We start from the raw sequence: 14,681 nt of genomic DNA, 5'->3' as shown, positions 1-14,681 counted from the left end.
TTTGAATCAAACGAACCACGTAGGAAAAATTCCCGAGAATTCTAAATCCTCCAAAAATCTTTTGGAATTCCTTCGAATCAAAAGGGGGTTAGTGTAAATCCTGCACACCTCCCCTCCCAAGGAAAAAGGGGTCCGGGACCAAAACCTTGGCATGCAACAGAGGAAAATTGTCCATACCAAGAAGCTCAACCATGTTACCAGCAGATCGTTCATTTGAACCTAAACCTGGTAAGAATGCTCCATGGTACTTCCCTGTTTACTACATATACAAAGGCATTAACACAAGAGAATACCTAGGTATCTTCCCCTAAAGGAGACACTCGATAATACAATAAAAGATCACATGACATATACCTGTAGCAACATTGGGGATATCACCAAAGCCGATGCATCGATCTAATGATTTTTTTTAATAAAGTACAGAGCAAGACTGTTTTCTCCAAAATTAAATTGAAGGGACACTGCACTACTGCATGCATTTTCTAGCTTTACTGTAATTTCTATGTTTTTTGTTACTGGCAGTTTCCCTTGCCCCCTTCCATAAAAAAATATAGTGCATATCAATTTCGTCACAAGTCAGACCTCATAAAGTTTGATCAATTTTTAATAAAGGGATAAGTGTATTCTTCGTCCATCAACTATTGAGAAAGTGCAAACTTCGTCCTCAACCAACTTATTTTTGTTGCGAATTTCATTCGTCAACTTTCAATACCGAGTAATTTTCATGCTCATGCCGGTTTAGTGTGGTCAGATCAGTATTTGAACTGACATGACAGATTTATGGTTTGCTTTTTGCCATATTTGGGGCATGCCATGGCGATTGCATGGACCGTAGACACTTATTTAAGAATGAGCAAATTGACACATGCAATTAATTGGTGGGGTCAAAATTTGCAATAACAAATCGATACTAGTGATCCATCATGAAATATGTTTTTGTAGTGTTTTGATTTCATATCATAGATGTCGATAACTTTTGGTGTAAGCTTGGTCAAACTTTCAAAAAGTACACTTAGTATAAGATTTATATGCCCTGTATTTTTTTATTGGAGGGTGGTAGCTTCAAGGGTAAGAATTAAAACTATCAGAAAACATCTATGGTGTTTAGCTTTTACTCATTATTAAGTTGATTTTCTGTCCTATATATGACTCTTTCTTTGACTTAGGAGAATGCATTTCTTGTAAAAAAAATTACTCATAGAAGAGGTTTGTCATTCCGTTTTCTTATTTTTTCTAAATCCCCAAATATATAGGACGGATCAATATTTTTTTCAGAAGTCCCTATATTCTCGTAACCATATCAGCTATATAGCAATTTGGCCCTACAAGGCTAGCTAGGTGATTTTACTTCAGTTGTATGTCAAGAAAAATAATACCAAATTGGTTAGTGATCGTTTCGAGGGACTTGTACTGTTTGGAAGATGGTTAATAACTTTATCTTTACACTTACAAAGATTCGTCCGTTCACCTTAATAAGACTACTCCCTAGCGGCAATCATTTGACTTAGACCTATTCAATGTGGTATTGTGGTACATTATATCACAATTTTGTTATTATAGTTGATTGGTTTGATGCATATTTAATGGTACATGTATATCACAATTTTTTTATTAGTTATAGTTGATTGGTTTGATGCATATTTAATAGATAATTGTTTCTCAAATAAATATTGAGATTACGTTTATTTAGCATAAAACCGAAAATATGAGCACACAAATATTTAAAAATATTCATTTTTAAAATTTCGTAACAATGCACGTGCATTTAGCTAGCACCTACTAATTACTCCCTCCGTTTCATAATTCTTGTCTCAAATTTGTCCAAAAATGAATGTATCTATTTCTAAAAAGTGTCTAGATACATGTAATATTTCAACAAGAATTATGAAACGGAGGGAGTAAATTGGAAGTTGTGTCACTTAGTTTATGAACGACTATGCTTCATGCATACTGCTGTCATGAAGGGACCTTATACCCCAGCTTCTCTATAATTGAAGAATTATGCCCTCCCATGACGAACCAAGGACTATAATGTAATTGTAGCAAGTGAGAAATGGATAAGGGGCATGAGCGTGCTAAGCATACATTTGTTAATTAGGTTAGCGATGGCCGGTGCCAGAAAACCTGAGCACATGGCATCACTTCATTATAAATAGGGTTCAAGCATACTGCAAACCTGATAATTTTAAGTATGCTAGGTCCATACAGTTCCGTACGCACTCCTATTTTAGAGTCAAGATGCCTTGAATTTAAAAGCTATATAGCTAACGCCCAGCTTATGCTGCCCCCTCATAGCCCAAAAGAGCATAGGAAGTACAATGCTCAACCTTTAATATCAGTTAGGTGCAACTCAATAGCAACGAGCAGTAATCACTATTTGAATTTGGCAGATTTCGTTGGGTCAACTGAGCCGGATCGCAATGATTTTGGCTTCGCCTACGTGTCAACCGTAGCCGGCCGGCTGCCGGGGCGATGCTCGATGGCGCCACGGCTGACGCCTGACCCGACGCCCCTAATGACCACTGCAGAACGAGAGAGATGTTTCACATGCTAGACCGCCAGAAGAATGTCAACCTCATTCCTGTGCGCATGCGCCCAGCACTGTTGCTAGCATCAACAGATCCTTTTTGTATGACCCAGATAAGCATCCAGATCATGATAAGGCAGCCGTGGCGTGTTCTGTTATCCGTCAGTATTTCTCTTCGGATCAATATTCATCAGTGTTAACTATCAGCACTAATTGTGTGGTCTTCAGCTTGCCATATATTTATGCTCGACCTGCCACTGAATTTGTGTCACTGGTGACGGCATTACAGAAATATTATTCGCCCCCGATTACTTGTGAACCACAGAAAAAAGCTCGCAATCATGCACAAGGCCAAGGCCGGCGTCAGTTAGTGAGGGCAACTGCACCACGGTTCTGCCAATGATTAAGCCTGTGAGACACCGAAGGTTTGAATTTTTGACATCATCGGTGCTTCGGTGGGAGTACTTGCTAATTGGAGACAGACAGATCAATGCATTCCGTTGAACTGGCGGTAACTGGTAAGAGACAGGAACTTGCCTGCGGCCTTCGAACCTTTCCAGTGGATCAGTAAGCACTAAGCACCACACGAATTGAAGCAGCATCCAAGAAGGGGTGGAACTCCGGTCTCCTCCGTGCTTCAGTTGGTCCGTTCTTTTTGTTGGTAACCGCCTAAAATGCCGTCACCATATACGTGCTTTTAAATAAACAAAACTTCAGTGGGCTGAAAAGGGCAAAGCCTGAACTTAACATGACATGTCTCTTAACTCTGGATCGGAGGTCCCAGACTCCCGGTGTTGCACTAGATGCATCTAAAAATAGAAGTGTGCACTAGATCGATCCGTAGGCACTTTCCCTTTGATTTCTGACGTGAGGTGGATCTGTTCCCCGTCCCTTGGATGTAGGATTTGGTTCATATGCATAATTAATGGCGCGTTAGTGCTCCATTGCTTCCACTTTATTAGGAACCAGGAAGGCGTTGAGTTGGTCACACTACTACAGAAACGGTTATCAGTAACGGTCGAAAAATCATATCAGTAACGGTCGGGGCAGCCATTACTAACTTCGTGTTACTGATGATATCCATCATCAGTAACGGTCATCAGTAACGGTTGCCCCGACCGTTACTGATGATACATCAGTAACGGATGTATATGTACATCCGTGGCGGTCGCTCCTTTCCGACCATTACTGATCTATATATCATAAGTAACGGTCGCGTCGCCACATCAGTGTCGGTCGCTCGGTATTTAAAAAAATAATTAAAACCACAGTAAATACACAGGAAATACACAGCAAATTATATACAACACAGCAAATTATATACATAATGTATTTCATCACAAAAAAATACATATAAAACCGCATCACATCACATCACATCATTTAAAGCATACAAATGTATATAAGCCGTATCATATAAAGCATATAAAGAATACAAATGGATCTCACTTCACGACATTGATTGCAAAGTGTCAAAATTCCATAGAAGCATAATTACAAAGTGTCAAAATTTCATGAAAGCATATAAAGAATACAAATGTATCTCATTTCAAGCTTGAATTTATTGTCGTGGGTGAACCCTAGACATGACTTGTTCCACGCGTTCGAAGAAGTCCCCACTAGGTTTGATGACCTCATTGTTTATGAGATGGGCGAACTCCCTTTGAATGTTATAGACGACCCATTTAGGTCGGTGTCCCATTATCATTCCGGGCCGTCAGTACTCTTCCATCGCCGCGACTGACCCCTTCCACTCAGGCTTGAACATTCTGGCATTCTCCATAAGGATGTGACAGCAGTAGTAGCCACAGAACACACTGCCGGGCGGTTGTTGCTGGCAAGGGAACCTGTGGTTGTGGTGAGGCTCGTCTTTATAGCCTTTACCAGCTAGTTTTCCCTTCGTCGTCACTTTCCAGGCAGTGTTAATGAGTGATTTGATGGGTTTCCAGAAACTACCTCGAACACCCTTCTTCTGAAGTAGTGAATCGAAGTAGTACACCGCGGACCAAGGCAAACAAATGAGTATTGTCACCCAATGGTCTCTGTTTTCAAAAGAAAAAAACTTTAGTATCTAAGGGTGTATAAGAAAGACTGAGAAAAAACAAACGGTTCGATATATAAAATTGAACTTACTCCAAATTAAGGAAGAAGAGGATGAAGTCGTCGTCTGCGTATTTCTCGAGACATGCCACAAAGTATTTAGATGCCATGGTTCTTGAGGCATCCTTTTCTGGCTCAAGATTGATGTCACCGTAGTTGAACATCGCGGTGTCTAGAATGCCTACTTTTTTGACCTCCGATCGCTGCAGTTCTCTTATTTGGTAGGCATACCACAGCCTTAAGAGATTGAAATCAAGCTTTTGGTGGTAGAAGAGGTGGAACAGTTCGTTGAACTCCACACCAAAGGTGATAGGACGTTCCTGAATGTTCCTAGTTTCTTGGTCAAAGAAGCCATAGTCTCGTGGGATTCTAACATTGATTTGTTGGGCATGCTGTTGAGAACCAGCTGATGTTTGCATGTAGAACTGATGAAGCTCTTGCATCTCTCTGGACACGGCACGCAGGGAATCTTCGGTGAGCATCGGTCTTCCAGGATAGTAAAGAAGCACCCGGTCGAACTCCCTAGCCACAAAATAGGATCCGTCTTCAAATCTCTGGCCTTGATATGGGTTCTTGATGAGAATGCCAGGCCTATTGTCCTCCCAGACTTCAGTTATGTCAGGCACATGGTGCATCTCAGCTTGAGTGACATTGGAGGACTTCTTGATGGTCTTGCTGCCACGCCCCCTCTTTTTATGCCTCCTCTTACTGTCCCATGCCTTCTGCTCCTCTGTCTTGTACTTGTCATCGATCTTGTGGCCACCCATGGACTCAGCGGCACCCAAGAGAGAGAAGGTGGGAGGGACGCTTCCAGCCTGTGCCGACCCTGTGGTCTGGCTATCTTTGAGCTGTGCAGGCATCGACATTGCCTGCTCTTCATCTCCACCGGCATCGTCAGGAGGAAGTATCCTAGGGGAAAGGCCGAGCGGCGAATGAGAAGTACCTTTGTGGGCGGAGGGAGATGGAGTCATAGACGACCAGCGCTGGTTGTAGAGAGATACCAAGCTCCTAGGCCACATAATTCGGTAGTTTGGACAACCGCCTAGGATATCCACGCCTTCCTCCGGAGGTAGCGGGATAGCATCATCCCGATGCTCCTCGACGACGGAGTCCACCATCACACTCACTTGTGCGTCGTTCATGAGAATGCCGTGCACCAGTGGCGGTGATTGTCTGGGCATCAGGCGACCAGTGGCGCCTACAGGCTTCCCGGGCTTGTCAACGTGGACACGACACTTCACCGGTGCCTGCGCGTAACAAGAAGAAGGCATATGTGTGTAAGATCTTTATTCATGAAGGTAAGGAGTGAAAAAGAGTTTGAAAAGATTGCTTACAAGGATGTTGTCGCTCGGACCCGGATCGTTATCCCGGCTGCCCTCGCTTGGAGAAGGTTGGCTAGCGAGGGGGTTGTCCATGCTAGGAGCCGAGCTGTAACCTGGGGTGTAGGTGTCTTCATCCTCCATACGTGTGTCGGAGGCGGCGCTACTCTTCAGCGGGGTGCTCTTTCGCGGGGGAAGAGGAGGAAGGAGGTTCCTAAACCTTCCACTCCTCCCTCGAGTATGGCGCTAAGGGCGGGGTGGTCTTTGGCCAATGCCGACACCAAATGATGGACGGCTTGCACTGCATATTCCCGCGACACCTCTTGAGACACTATAGATGCCTGCTCTCGCGCCTCCGCCTTAGCTTGTTCTATTATCTTAGGAGAAGCGGGGAGCTTTTTCTGGACCCTTCTTCGCTTCGGAGCAGGCGGGAAATAATCATCCCAGCAGGCCCTTTCGCCTTCTCCTAGAACACGGCCCGTGTGCTCCGCCTTTTGCAAGCCGGCGGTCACAGCCGACTCCCACCTCTTGCTCTGCACGGAGTTGTCGGAGGTTTCTGACCTCTTGCTCTCCTCCCATTTGTGGGCATTTTCCTGTTATCATATAAGACAGGACGTGAGTCTATATGGATCAGGAGTGTCATGATTAACAGCGAAAACAACTAAATGCACGTGAACCCTTACCATAAATTTTTTGACAGGCGGCTGCATTGGCTCAATGCCCGCCCACTCCTCGGGTGTCATGTGCTGACGTGCATATTCTCTAGCACGTGGTCCTCCAGCATGTCATGCACTGGAGGCACCCTGCCTGCCGCCTCGAGAATTCGGTCCTGCTTGCGCCAGACCTTCTTCTTCCCCTCTTTCCCTGCACTCCCTAGCATGTGGTTCAAGGGCTTCCTCAAGCGCAGCGCCCTCATGCGTTCACTCTTCGCAATGAAGGCAGGGTCAAACGATTCCTTCTTGAACTTTTCCCATTCGGCCTCATCAGTTACCGACGGCCATTTCTTCTTGATGATCTCGTACAGTTTGTCCATCCACTTTCTAGCGGTGGTTTTCCAATTAGCAAGTCCATTGCGGACTGTTATGTTGACGGCCACTAGGAATCGCTCGCGCCACTCGTCGGTGACTTGGAACCTCCTTGCAACATTCGCGATGCACGTGTCTCTAACGACTTGGGAGATGTCACTCCATTCGTCGGTGATCTTGCAATACTTGCGTGCAACGGCTCCACAGGTCGTTGCGAAGGCCTTCTATGCCCTCTCAGGCGACTCCGGGCGGCCTCTCTCCGAGTGCCGGGTGACCACGTAACAGAACTCCTTCAAGTTGTGGCTCCCCCTCAGCGTCTTCTTCCTTTGCTTCTTAGCAGGAGTTTCAGAAGGCTGCGGGTTACTCTCTTCCACCCGTCGCTCATTGTCGCGCTCTTTTGAACGAGAGCTACCTGAGCCAGAGCTGGCAGTTTGCTCTCCCGATGAAGACTCTTCATCGACACGATCTACCTCCTCCCGATCAAAAACTGGTTTCTGGCTACTCTTGCCCATTTCGTACCCATGTGCCATCAAAACCATCAAATATATATCGGCCGAAAATTTTGGCATGACCTATGTTAAAAAACTAGCAAATTTTCTCTACTAGGAGCTCGAAACCTGCATAAAAAACCCACCCGCATATGTACCCCCTCGGCACGATGGCCGGCCCCTTCTCCAATGACCTGACACGATGGTCGGGCCCACAATTCACATAAAAAATCGAAACAACATGTATATAGCATATAAAGAGCATGTATCTACCATCAAATCAATATAGTAATGTCATAAAAGAATTAATTACAATAACCCATATACATGGAATAGCTTTCAAACAACCCATCTTTGAATAAACAGTTAAGATAATAAAATTCCAGTGCGTTGGCTGTTGAATACAAATATAAACAGCATGTATATAAGCATATAAAACACCTAAAATCAAAACCTAATTAAATCCTAACCCTAATTAAACAAATTCCAGCATGTATACAAATATCAAATTCTAGCATGTATACAAATATCAAATTCTAGCATGTACATAAATCCTAACCCTAATTAAACAGCAGGAGGGAAATCGAAATCAAAATTGAAATCTAACCCTAACCCTAACCCTAAGGAGGAAGAGGAGGCAGAGGAGGCGCGCACCTGTGGGGAGGGAGACGGCGGCGCGGTGGCGTCGGGCTCGGCGGCGGCGGGCTCCGGGCGCGGTGGTGGCGCTCGAGGCGAGGACAACAAGGCGCGGGGGCAGTGCTCGGGGCAGAGGAGGCCGATGACGCGCGCGGAGGCTCGGGGACGGGGAGGGCGGCCGGAGGAGGGAGACGACGGCGGCGGCGGGGTCAGGGTCGGGGCGTCGGGCCGGAGGAGGGAGATGACGGCGGCGCGGGGTCGGAAAAAACCGGCAGGGCTTCGCCGAAGCTAGGGTTTGCCCACTACTGGTCGCTCGGTGTTCTGAGGACGCGCAGGCGGAATAACCCTAAAAATTTCTAAGTGCTCCTGTATATACCCAAGTATCATCAGTGGCGGTCGGTTAAGGGTGGCGATCGTTACTGATGTTTCCTCACTCATCAGTAACGGTCGGGTTACAACACGACCGCCACTGATGTGCTCAAGTGAGCAATGCCCAACATAACATCAGTAACGGTTGCCTTGCTACCCGCCCGTTACTGATGTGTGCATATACCATCAGTAACGGGCGTGTAACCATGCGACCGTTACTGATGAGTGACCATCCTTGTTGAGCTTTGTACCAATTTTAATTACAGGAATGTTTAAAAAAAATTAAAACCTGTCCTTTTCTCTAGTACAAATTTCAATTCATGCATTTCTCTAGTACAAATTTCAATTCATGCATACAAATTTCAAAAAATCCATCACATGCATACAAATTTCAAAAAATTCAATTAGTAGAAAGTTTGCATTAAGATTCAGTACGAGTACATTTTTACAATGTTACTACTAGTGCTTCTCCTTCTTTCGTTAAGTCATAACTTGACTCATCGCAGAACTGCTTCTGAGGTAGGGTTTTTGTGGTATTTTCTCGCTGTCGCTCCCATCACTTCTTCTTTTCCCTCTCCTTTTCCTCGTTAATATCGTGCGTTCCGCTTCTTCGTCATCTGCGGCGGTCGTCGGATCATGGAAACCTTCGTAGTCTTCTTGTGAAGTAACTTCGTCCACTCCAACAATGCTTCTTTTCCCTCTTCTTACTACGACGCGGCCTTTATTTGCCGGGTCGTCTATGTAGAATACCTGCTTGCATTGTTTAGCAAAGACTCATGGTTTCTCTCTTGCCGGGATTTTTCTCACGTCAACTTGTTCACGAGGGATCTCCGGAGGTAGCACCATCGTCGTGAACCTGTGACTTTCTTCTTTGTCACCTTTGGTCCATCTTACACGGAACATTGGGATCTTTGTGATCGAGTACTCCAATTCCCAGATCTCCTCGATAACCCCGAAGAACGCTTTGGTTTTGCTGTTGTCGTCGGTCGCGGTCTCAGAAGTCATGACTACACCACTATTTTGATACGTGCTTTTACGGTCCTGAGACGTAGTGTAGAAGTTATAGCCGTTGATCGCATATGATTGCCAAGTAGAGACGTAGAACACAGGTTGCCGTGACAAACATGCAACCATCTATTCTGATACATTGGTCGTCTCCCTGCCGTACCAATAGTTCTTCAGCCACGCTGCGAATGTTTTATTGTGCTCCCAGTGGATCCAGACTTCTCCTCTTTTAGGGTTTTCATTTCGCAGTTGTTCCATGTGCATTTCCTGATAAGGCCGCAGCAATCGACAGTTTGCAACACAACCAAATGTGCTCTTTCAAAGTCAGCTTCCATTCCTCTTCCATAGACATTAAGTTATGTATGTCCAAGGCCACATTCGCCATCGAGCTTGCCCTTGTGCCATGATTCGGGAACACCTATTGATTTCTGATCAGCCAACCAATCCGTGCAGAACTCGATGCACTCTTCTGCCCTAAAGCCTTCCACGATGCTACCTTCTAGACGCGATCTGTTATGAACGTACCGCTTCAGAACCCCGTTGTATCATTCAGGGCCATACATGTTATGCAGGAACGAGGGCCCTAGGGACAGGATCTCATCGCATATGTGGATCATTAGATGGACCATGATATTGAAGAATGATGGAGGGAAGAACATCTCAAGCTCGCACAGAATCTGTATCATACTATCCTTCAGTATCTGGCATCGTTTAACGGTGATTGACTTCTGCGAGATGCTGTCAAAGAAGTCAGAAAGCTTCATGATTGTCTCCCTTACGTGCGGCTCCATTATACCTCTGATTGCGATTGGAAGTAACTGAGTGAGTATGACATAGTTGTCGTGAGACTTCATGCCAGATAGCTTGTGACTCTTCATGTCAACTAGATGCTTGATGCTCGACGAGTAGTTCGATGAGACTTTAATGCCCTGCAGGCATTGGCACATCCTATGCAACTCGTCTTTGTACAGGTTGTAACATGCAAGACGACACCGCGTGGTCACCGTCACGAAACCATTCTTGTCAGCTGCCGACACTTGATCTTTGCCCGACAACTCTTTCCTGATAGACATGAGTTTCAGGTCCTTCCGTGCGTTGGGTCCATCTTTCGTCTTCTCTGGAATGTTCATCAGCAACCCCAGCACGTTGTCGCATACATTTTTCTCCACGTGCATAACATCTATGCTATGGCGGCATTCTAAATGTGCCCAGTACTCCAAGTCCCAGAATACAGACCTCCTTTTCCACACGACGCCTTCAGGTTCCTTATATTTCTTCGCAGCAATCTTTCTGGGGACAACCTCAAGATCGTTCACAATTTCGAGGATTTGCATACCAGACTTCTGCTTCGGTGTTGTCCCGTGCTCCGTCTTCCCATTGAACCTTTCCTTGTCATCCCTCCTCCAACCACTTTCGGTGGCCCATGTAAACAATTTTGGATGAAGCGGGCAACTTCTCCGATGTCGTGTTTTCCCCGCACTTTGTACAGGCCTTGTACCCATGTGTCACCTGGCATGAAGTATTTCCATTCGCGGGGTAGTCATGCATGCAGGTCAGAAGCGCTGCTCTCATCGTGAAGTACTCCCTCCTGTTTGCGTCCCAAACCACTCTAACAGGGTTCCAAAACTGCTTCAGCTCATCCTTCACTAGCTGCAGATACACATTTAGGTCAGCTCCCGGCTGCTTTGGACCCTGTATGAGCATACACATGTGGATGTTTCTCTTCATGATTAACCATGGAGGAAGGTTGTAGACAAACAAGATTACTGGTCATGTGCTATGCTTGTTGTTCATGTTTCCGAAAGGATTTATCCTGTCAGTGTTGAGACCGAGCCTCAGGTTTCTGGGCTCTACCCTGAAATCTGGAAATGCCGTATCGAAGTTCCTCCACTGAGTCCCATCGGTAGGATGTCTTAGGACCTCAGGTTCCTCCACATGGTAGTGCCCGTCAGGATCGAATGCAGCCTGCGCCGGATCGTGATGGACAAGATACCTCGCGTCCTTAACGTTCTGCATCCAACGTTCAACTCGGCCACCTGCCGTAAGATACCAGACAGTCTTTGCCGGCCTGCCCTTCATCACTTCTTCCCCATCGTCTTCGCCAGCTCTGGCGTTTTTCTTCTTGTATCTCGATGCACCGCATATGTGGCAGCTCTCATGGTTCTCGTACTCTCCAATGTATACCATGCAGTCGTTTGGACATGAATGATGTTTTACGCAATCCAATTCGAGCGGGCATGTAATCTTCTTCGCCTCGTATGTGCTCTTGGGCAACTTGTTTGGCTGTGGAAAAACCGAAGTAAGGTAACTCAACAAGTTCGTGAAGCCCTTGTCTGACCAGCATGATGCTACCTTCAGCCTCAAAAGTTCGAGCGTCACTTCGAGCACGTTGTTTTCTTCGCCAGCTCCATCATACAAGGGTGTGTTTGCGTCCTCCAACAATTTTTTGAACTGAGCAGACTCTGCCTCATCTTCGAGGTCCTCCAGCTGGTCCCGTAGGTACGGGTCATCTAGCATTTCGGCAATCCTGCCACGTGGAGCTCCTTCACCTTCCACATTAGCCTCCTCATCGACCCTTGTTTTTTCCTCAGAATCATTCGCCAGATCATACCGCAGGACATTGTCATCTTCGCTACCGCTACCGACATCAACCGCATCCTCCCCGTGACAAGTCCAACGAGAATAACCTTCCACAAAACCCGATGCCAGCATGTGCATCTGAACATCTTCAGGCTTCATCATGCATGTGTTTCCACATTTGCGACATGGGCAACGCATCATCAAAAGTCCTTTTTGTTCCATATCACCTTTCGCGACTCCAAAAAAGACCGTCCGTTCGGTTATCCATCGAGCATTGATTCTTTCCTTGGCGTACATCCAAGAACAGTCCTTCGATCTACAACACAATACACAAGAAAACAAAAAAGCAAAATAGTTAGCCTAATCATTGACAAGGAGATTAAGGTGCTAATTAACCGGAGCTAACTAAAAATTTGAAATTAGAGACATTCGGAGAGAAATTGGAGGCCGGTGAGAAAGATCGGGAGGGAGAGAGAGCTCGCAAGCGAGAGGGAAGCTCCGGGCGACGACGAGGAGGCCACATTTTGGCCGGCAGCCGCGGAGCTCAAAATTTTGAAATTGGGGAAATTTGGAGAGAAATTGGAGGCCGGCGAGAGAGATCGGGGGGGAGAGAGACATCGGGAGGGAGAGGGAAGCTTAGGGCTCGAAGATCGGAGCTCGGCGGCCATGGAGGCGGCACCGCCGGCGCGGGGGGGGGGGGGAGGAGGGGCTACCTGGGGGGCTCGCCGGCGGCCATGGCATGGTCGGGCAGCACCTCGCCGTCGCTGGAGAGGAAGGGGCCGCAGCTGGTCCGTTACGACGCGCGGCGCGACCAGCTGCGGCTCTGCCCAGCGTATTTAAAACGCGACGATCATCAGTGTCGGTCGAGGTTTTCGCGATCGTTACAGATAATCGTGGACACATCAGTAACGGTCGCGCTAGGCCGACCGTTACTGATGCATGGTTCATCAGTGGCGGTCGCCCCTTAACCGACCGCCACTGATGTAACTCGCGAGCTATGAGTGTTCATCAGTGGCGGTTGGTTCTCGCGAGCGCCACTGATGTGTCGCTGCGCGGGGACGGGCGGTGCCCGCTCGGTTCATCAGTAACGGTCGAGGGCGTGACCGACACTGATGTTCTTCATCAGTAACGGTCACGCCGAACCTGTTACTGATGTGGCGTTGCATATAGACCGTTTTGTAGTAGTGTCACCTGGGAAAAGCTTTTCTTAATGGAGAATGTTCAAAGAATTCACCGTATATCTCTTTTTTCCGAGAAATGACGATGGCCTACTTACCCCCTGGAGCTAAAGTTTTATTCTTAGCACATGCATTATTCTTCTTTTCAATTTTCAGGAAGGTGACGACAAGGAATACTCATGATTCATAGCGTTTACTAACTTAATCATTCATGCTAAAAAAACTAGCAATTCATATTAACATGGATACGCACATGATGTTGTCTAGCAAGGATTTATGGATTAGGATTATGTGGATACAAGAGCAGTATAGATGATTACAGTTAATTTACGAGTAAATTTCGCAAAACCACTGCTCTAAGGGATAGGGTTTCACGGAGATACCACTTAAGGAGTTTGTATCAGTTTACTACTAATTTAAGGGTAATTATTTTAATTTTGCCCACATGTAAGGTCTTTGCCATTTTCAAAGAACCCCCTGACCTTTTTCTTTTTTCTTCTTGACCCATCGTCTTCTTCCTCACCATTAACATTAAGGAGTAGCAGCCTGCACATCCGGCGGCAGTGCGGGCCGGCGGATGGCGCGCCGGTGCAGGCAAGCGGGCGCAGCGCGGGAAGGCAACGCAGGCACAGGCTGCAGGGAGGGGCTGCAGGGAGCAACGGGGACGAGTTTCTCATTGCCAGCGGCGAGGAGGAACAAGAAGGGACCAACAGCGGACGACCACCTCCTCAGTGCCGGCGCCCGGCGAGGTGGCAGCCGGAGCAGGAGCAGAAGAAGGGAGGAAAGGAATTAATGAAAATAACCGAAAACTAAATGGATAAATTGGATGCCACATAGTACCTTACAAGTGGCCCCAATATGTCAGTTTTTCTATCAGAAATCGGCAAGATTGTGCTTGAAACGTTGATCCGTGCATTTTTGTCCTCAGTTCGATTGACGGTGAGACCCCTCGTAAATGAAATGTTATATGACTAATTAAAACGACTCAACTAAACTAGGTACAGTTTGATTGGAGGAGCAAGTGAGCAACGAGGACACAGCACCAACTGAAACAATATAATGCTCGCCCTGCACCACGCCAGCTAATTATCCCCCCGATCAACTCTGAAAGCTTATCCAGTGTGTCTAATAATTGTCTCCGTTTATATTTACACGTGAACTGCCCCCAAAGTCAAATTCGGCAAAGTCCGATCACGGTGTGCTTATCGATCGGAAACAAAGGTATCGACGTCCATAGATCATCCTGATATTCTTGCGAAATGCTTTACAATTATAGTCATCTTAGTCTTTTGCAAGAGTCGTTCTCATTTTATTTTATTATCAACACGGAGTATTAGCCAAGGGAACTGACGATTCTCGATCCACAAGTGGTAGTGGCGCGCTATAGTGGTCAAGAAAGAAAATTCTCTCCCTGTCCGGCTGTCCCTGCTACTACTGATAAAATGTTGGAGTAG

The sequence above is a fragment of the Brachypodium distachyon genome, chromosome 1 (genome assembly GCF_000005505.3).
Source record: "Brachypodium distachyon strain Bd21 chromosome 1, Brachypodium_distachyon_v3.0, whole genome shotgun sequence".
In the NCBI taxonomy this organism is placed as follows: domain Eukaryota; kingdom Viridiplantae; phylum Streptophyta; class Magnoliopsida; order Poales; family Poaceae; genus Brachypodium; species Brachypodium distachyon.
Note: the sequence above shows the minus strand (reverse complement) of the source record.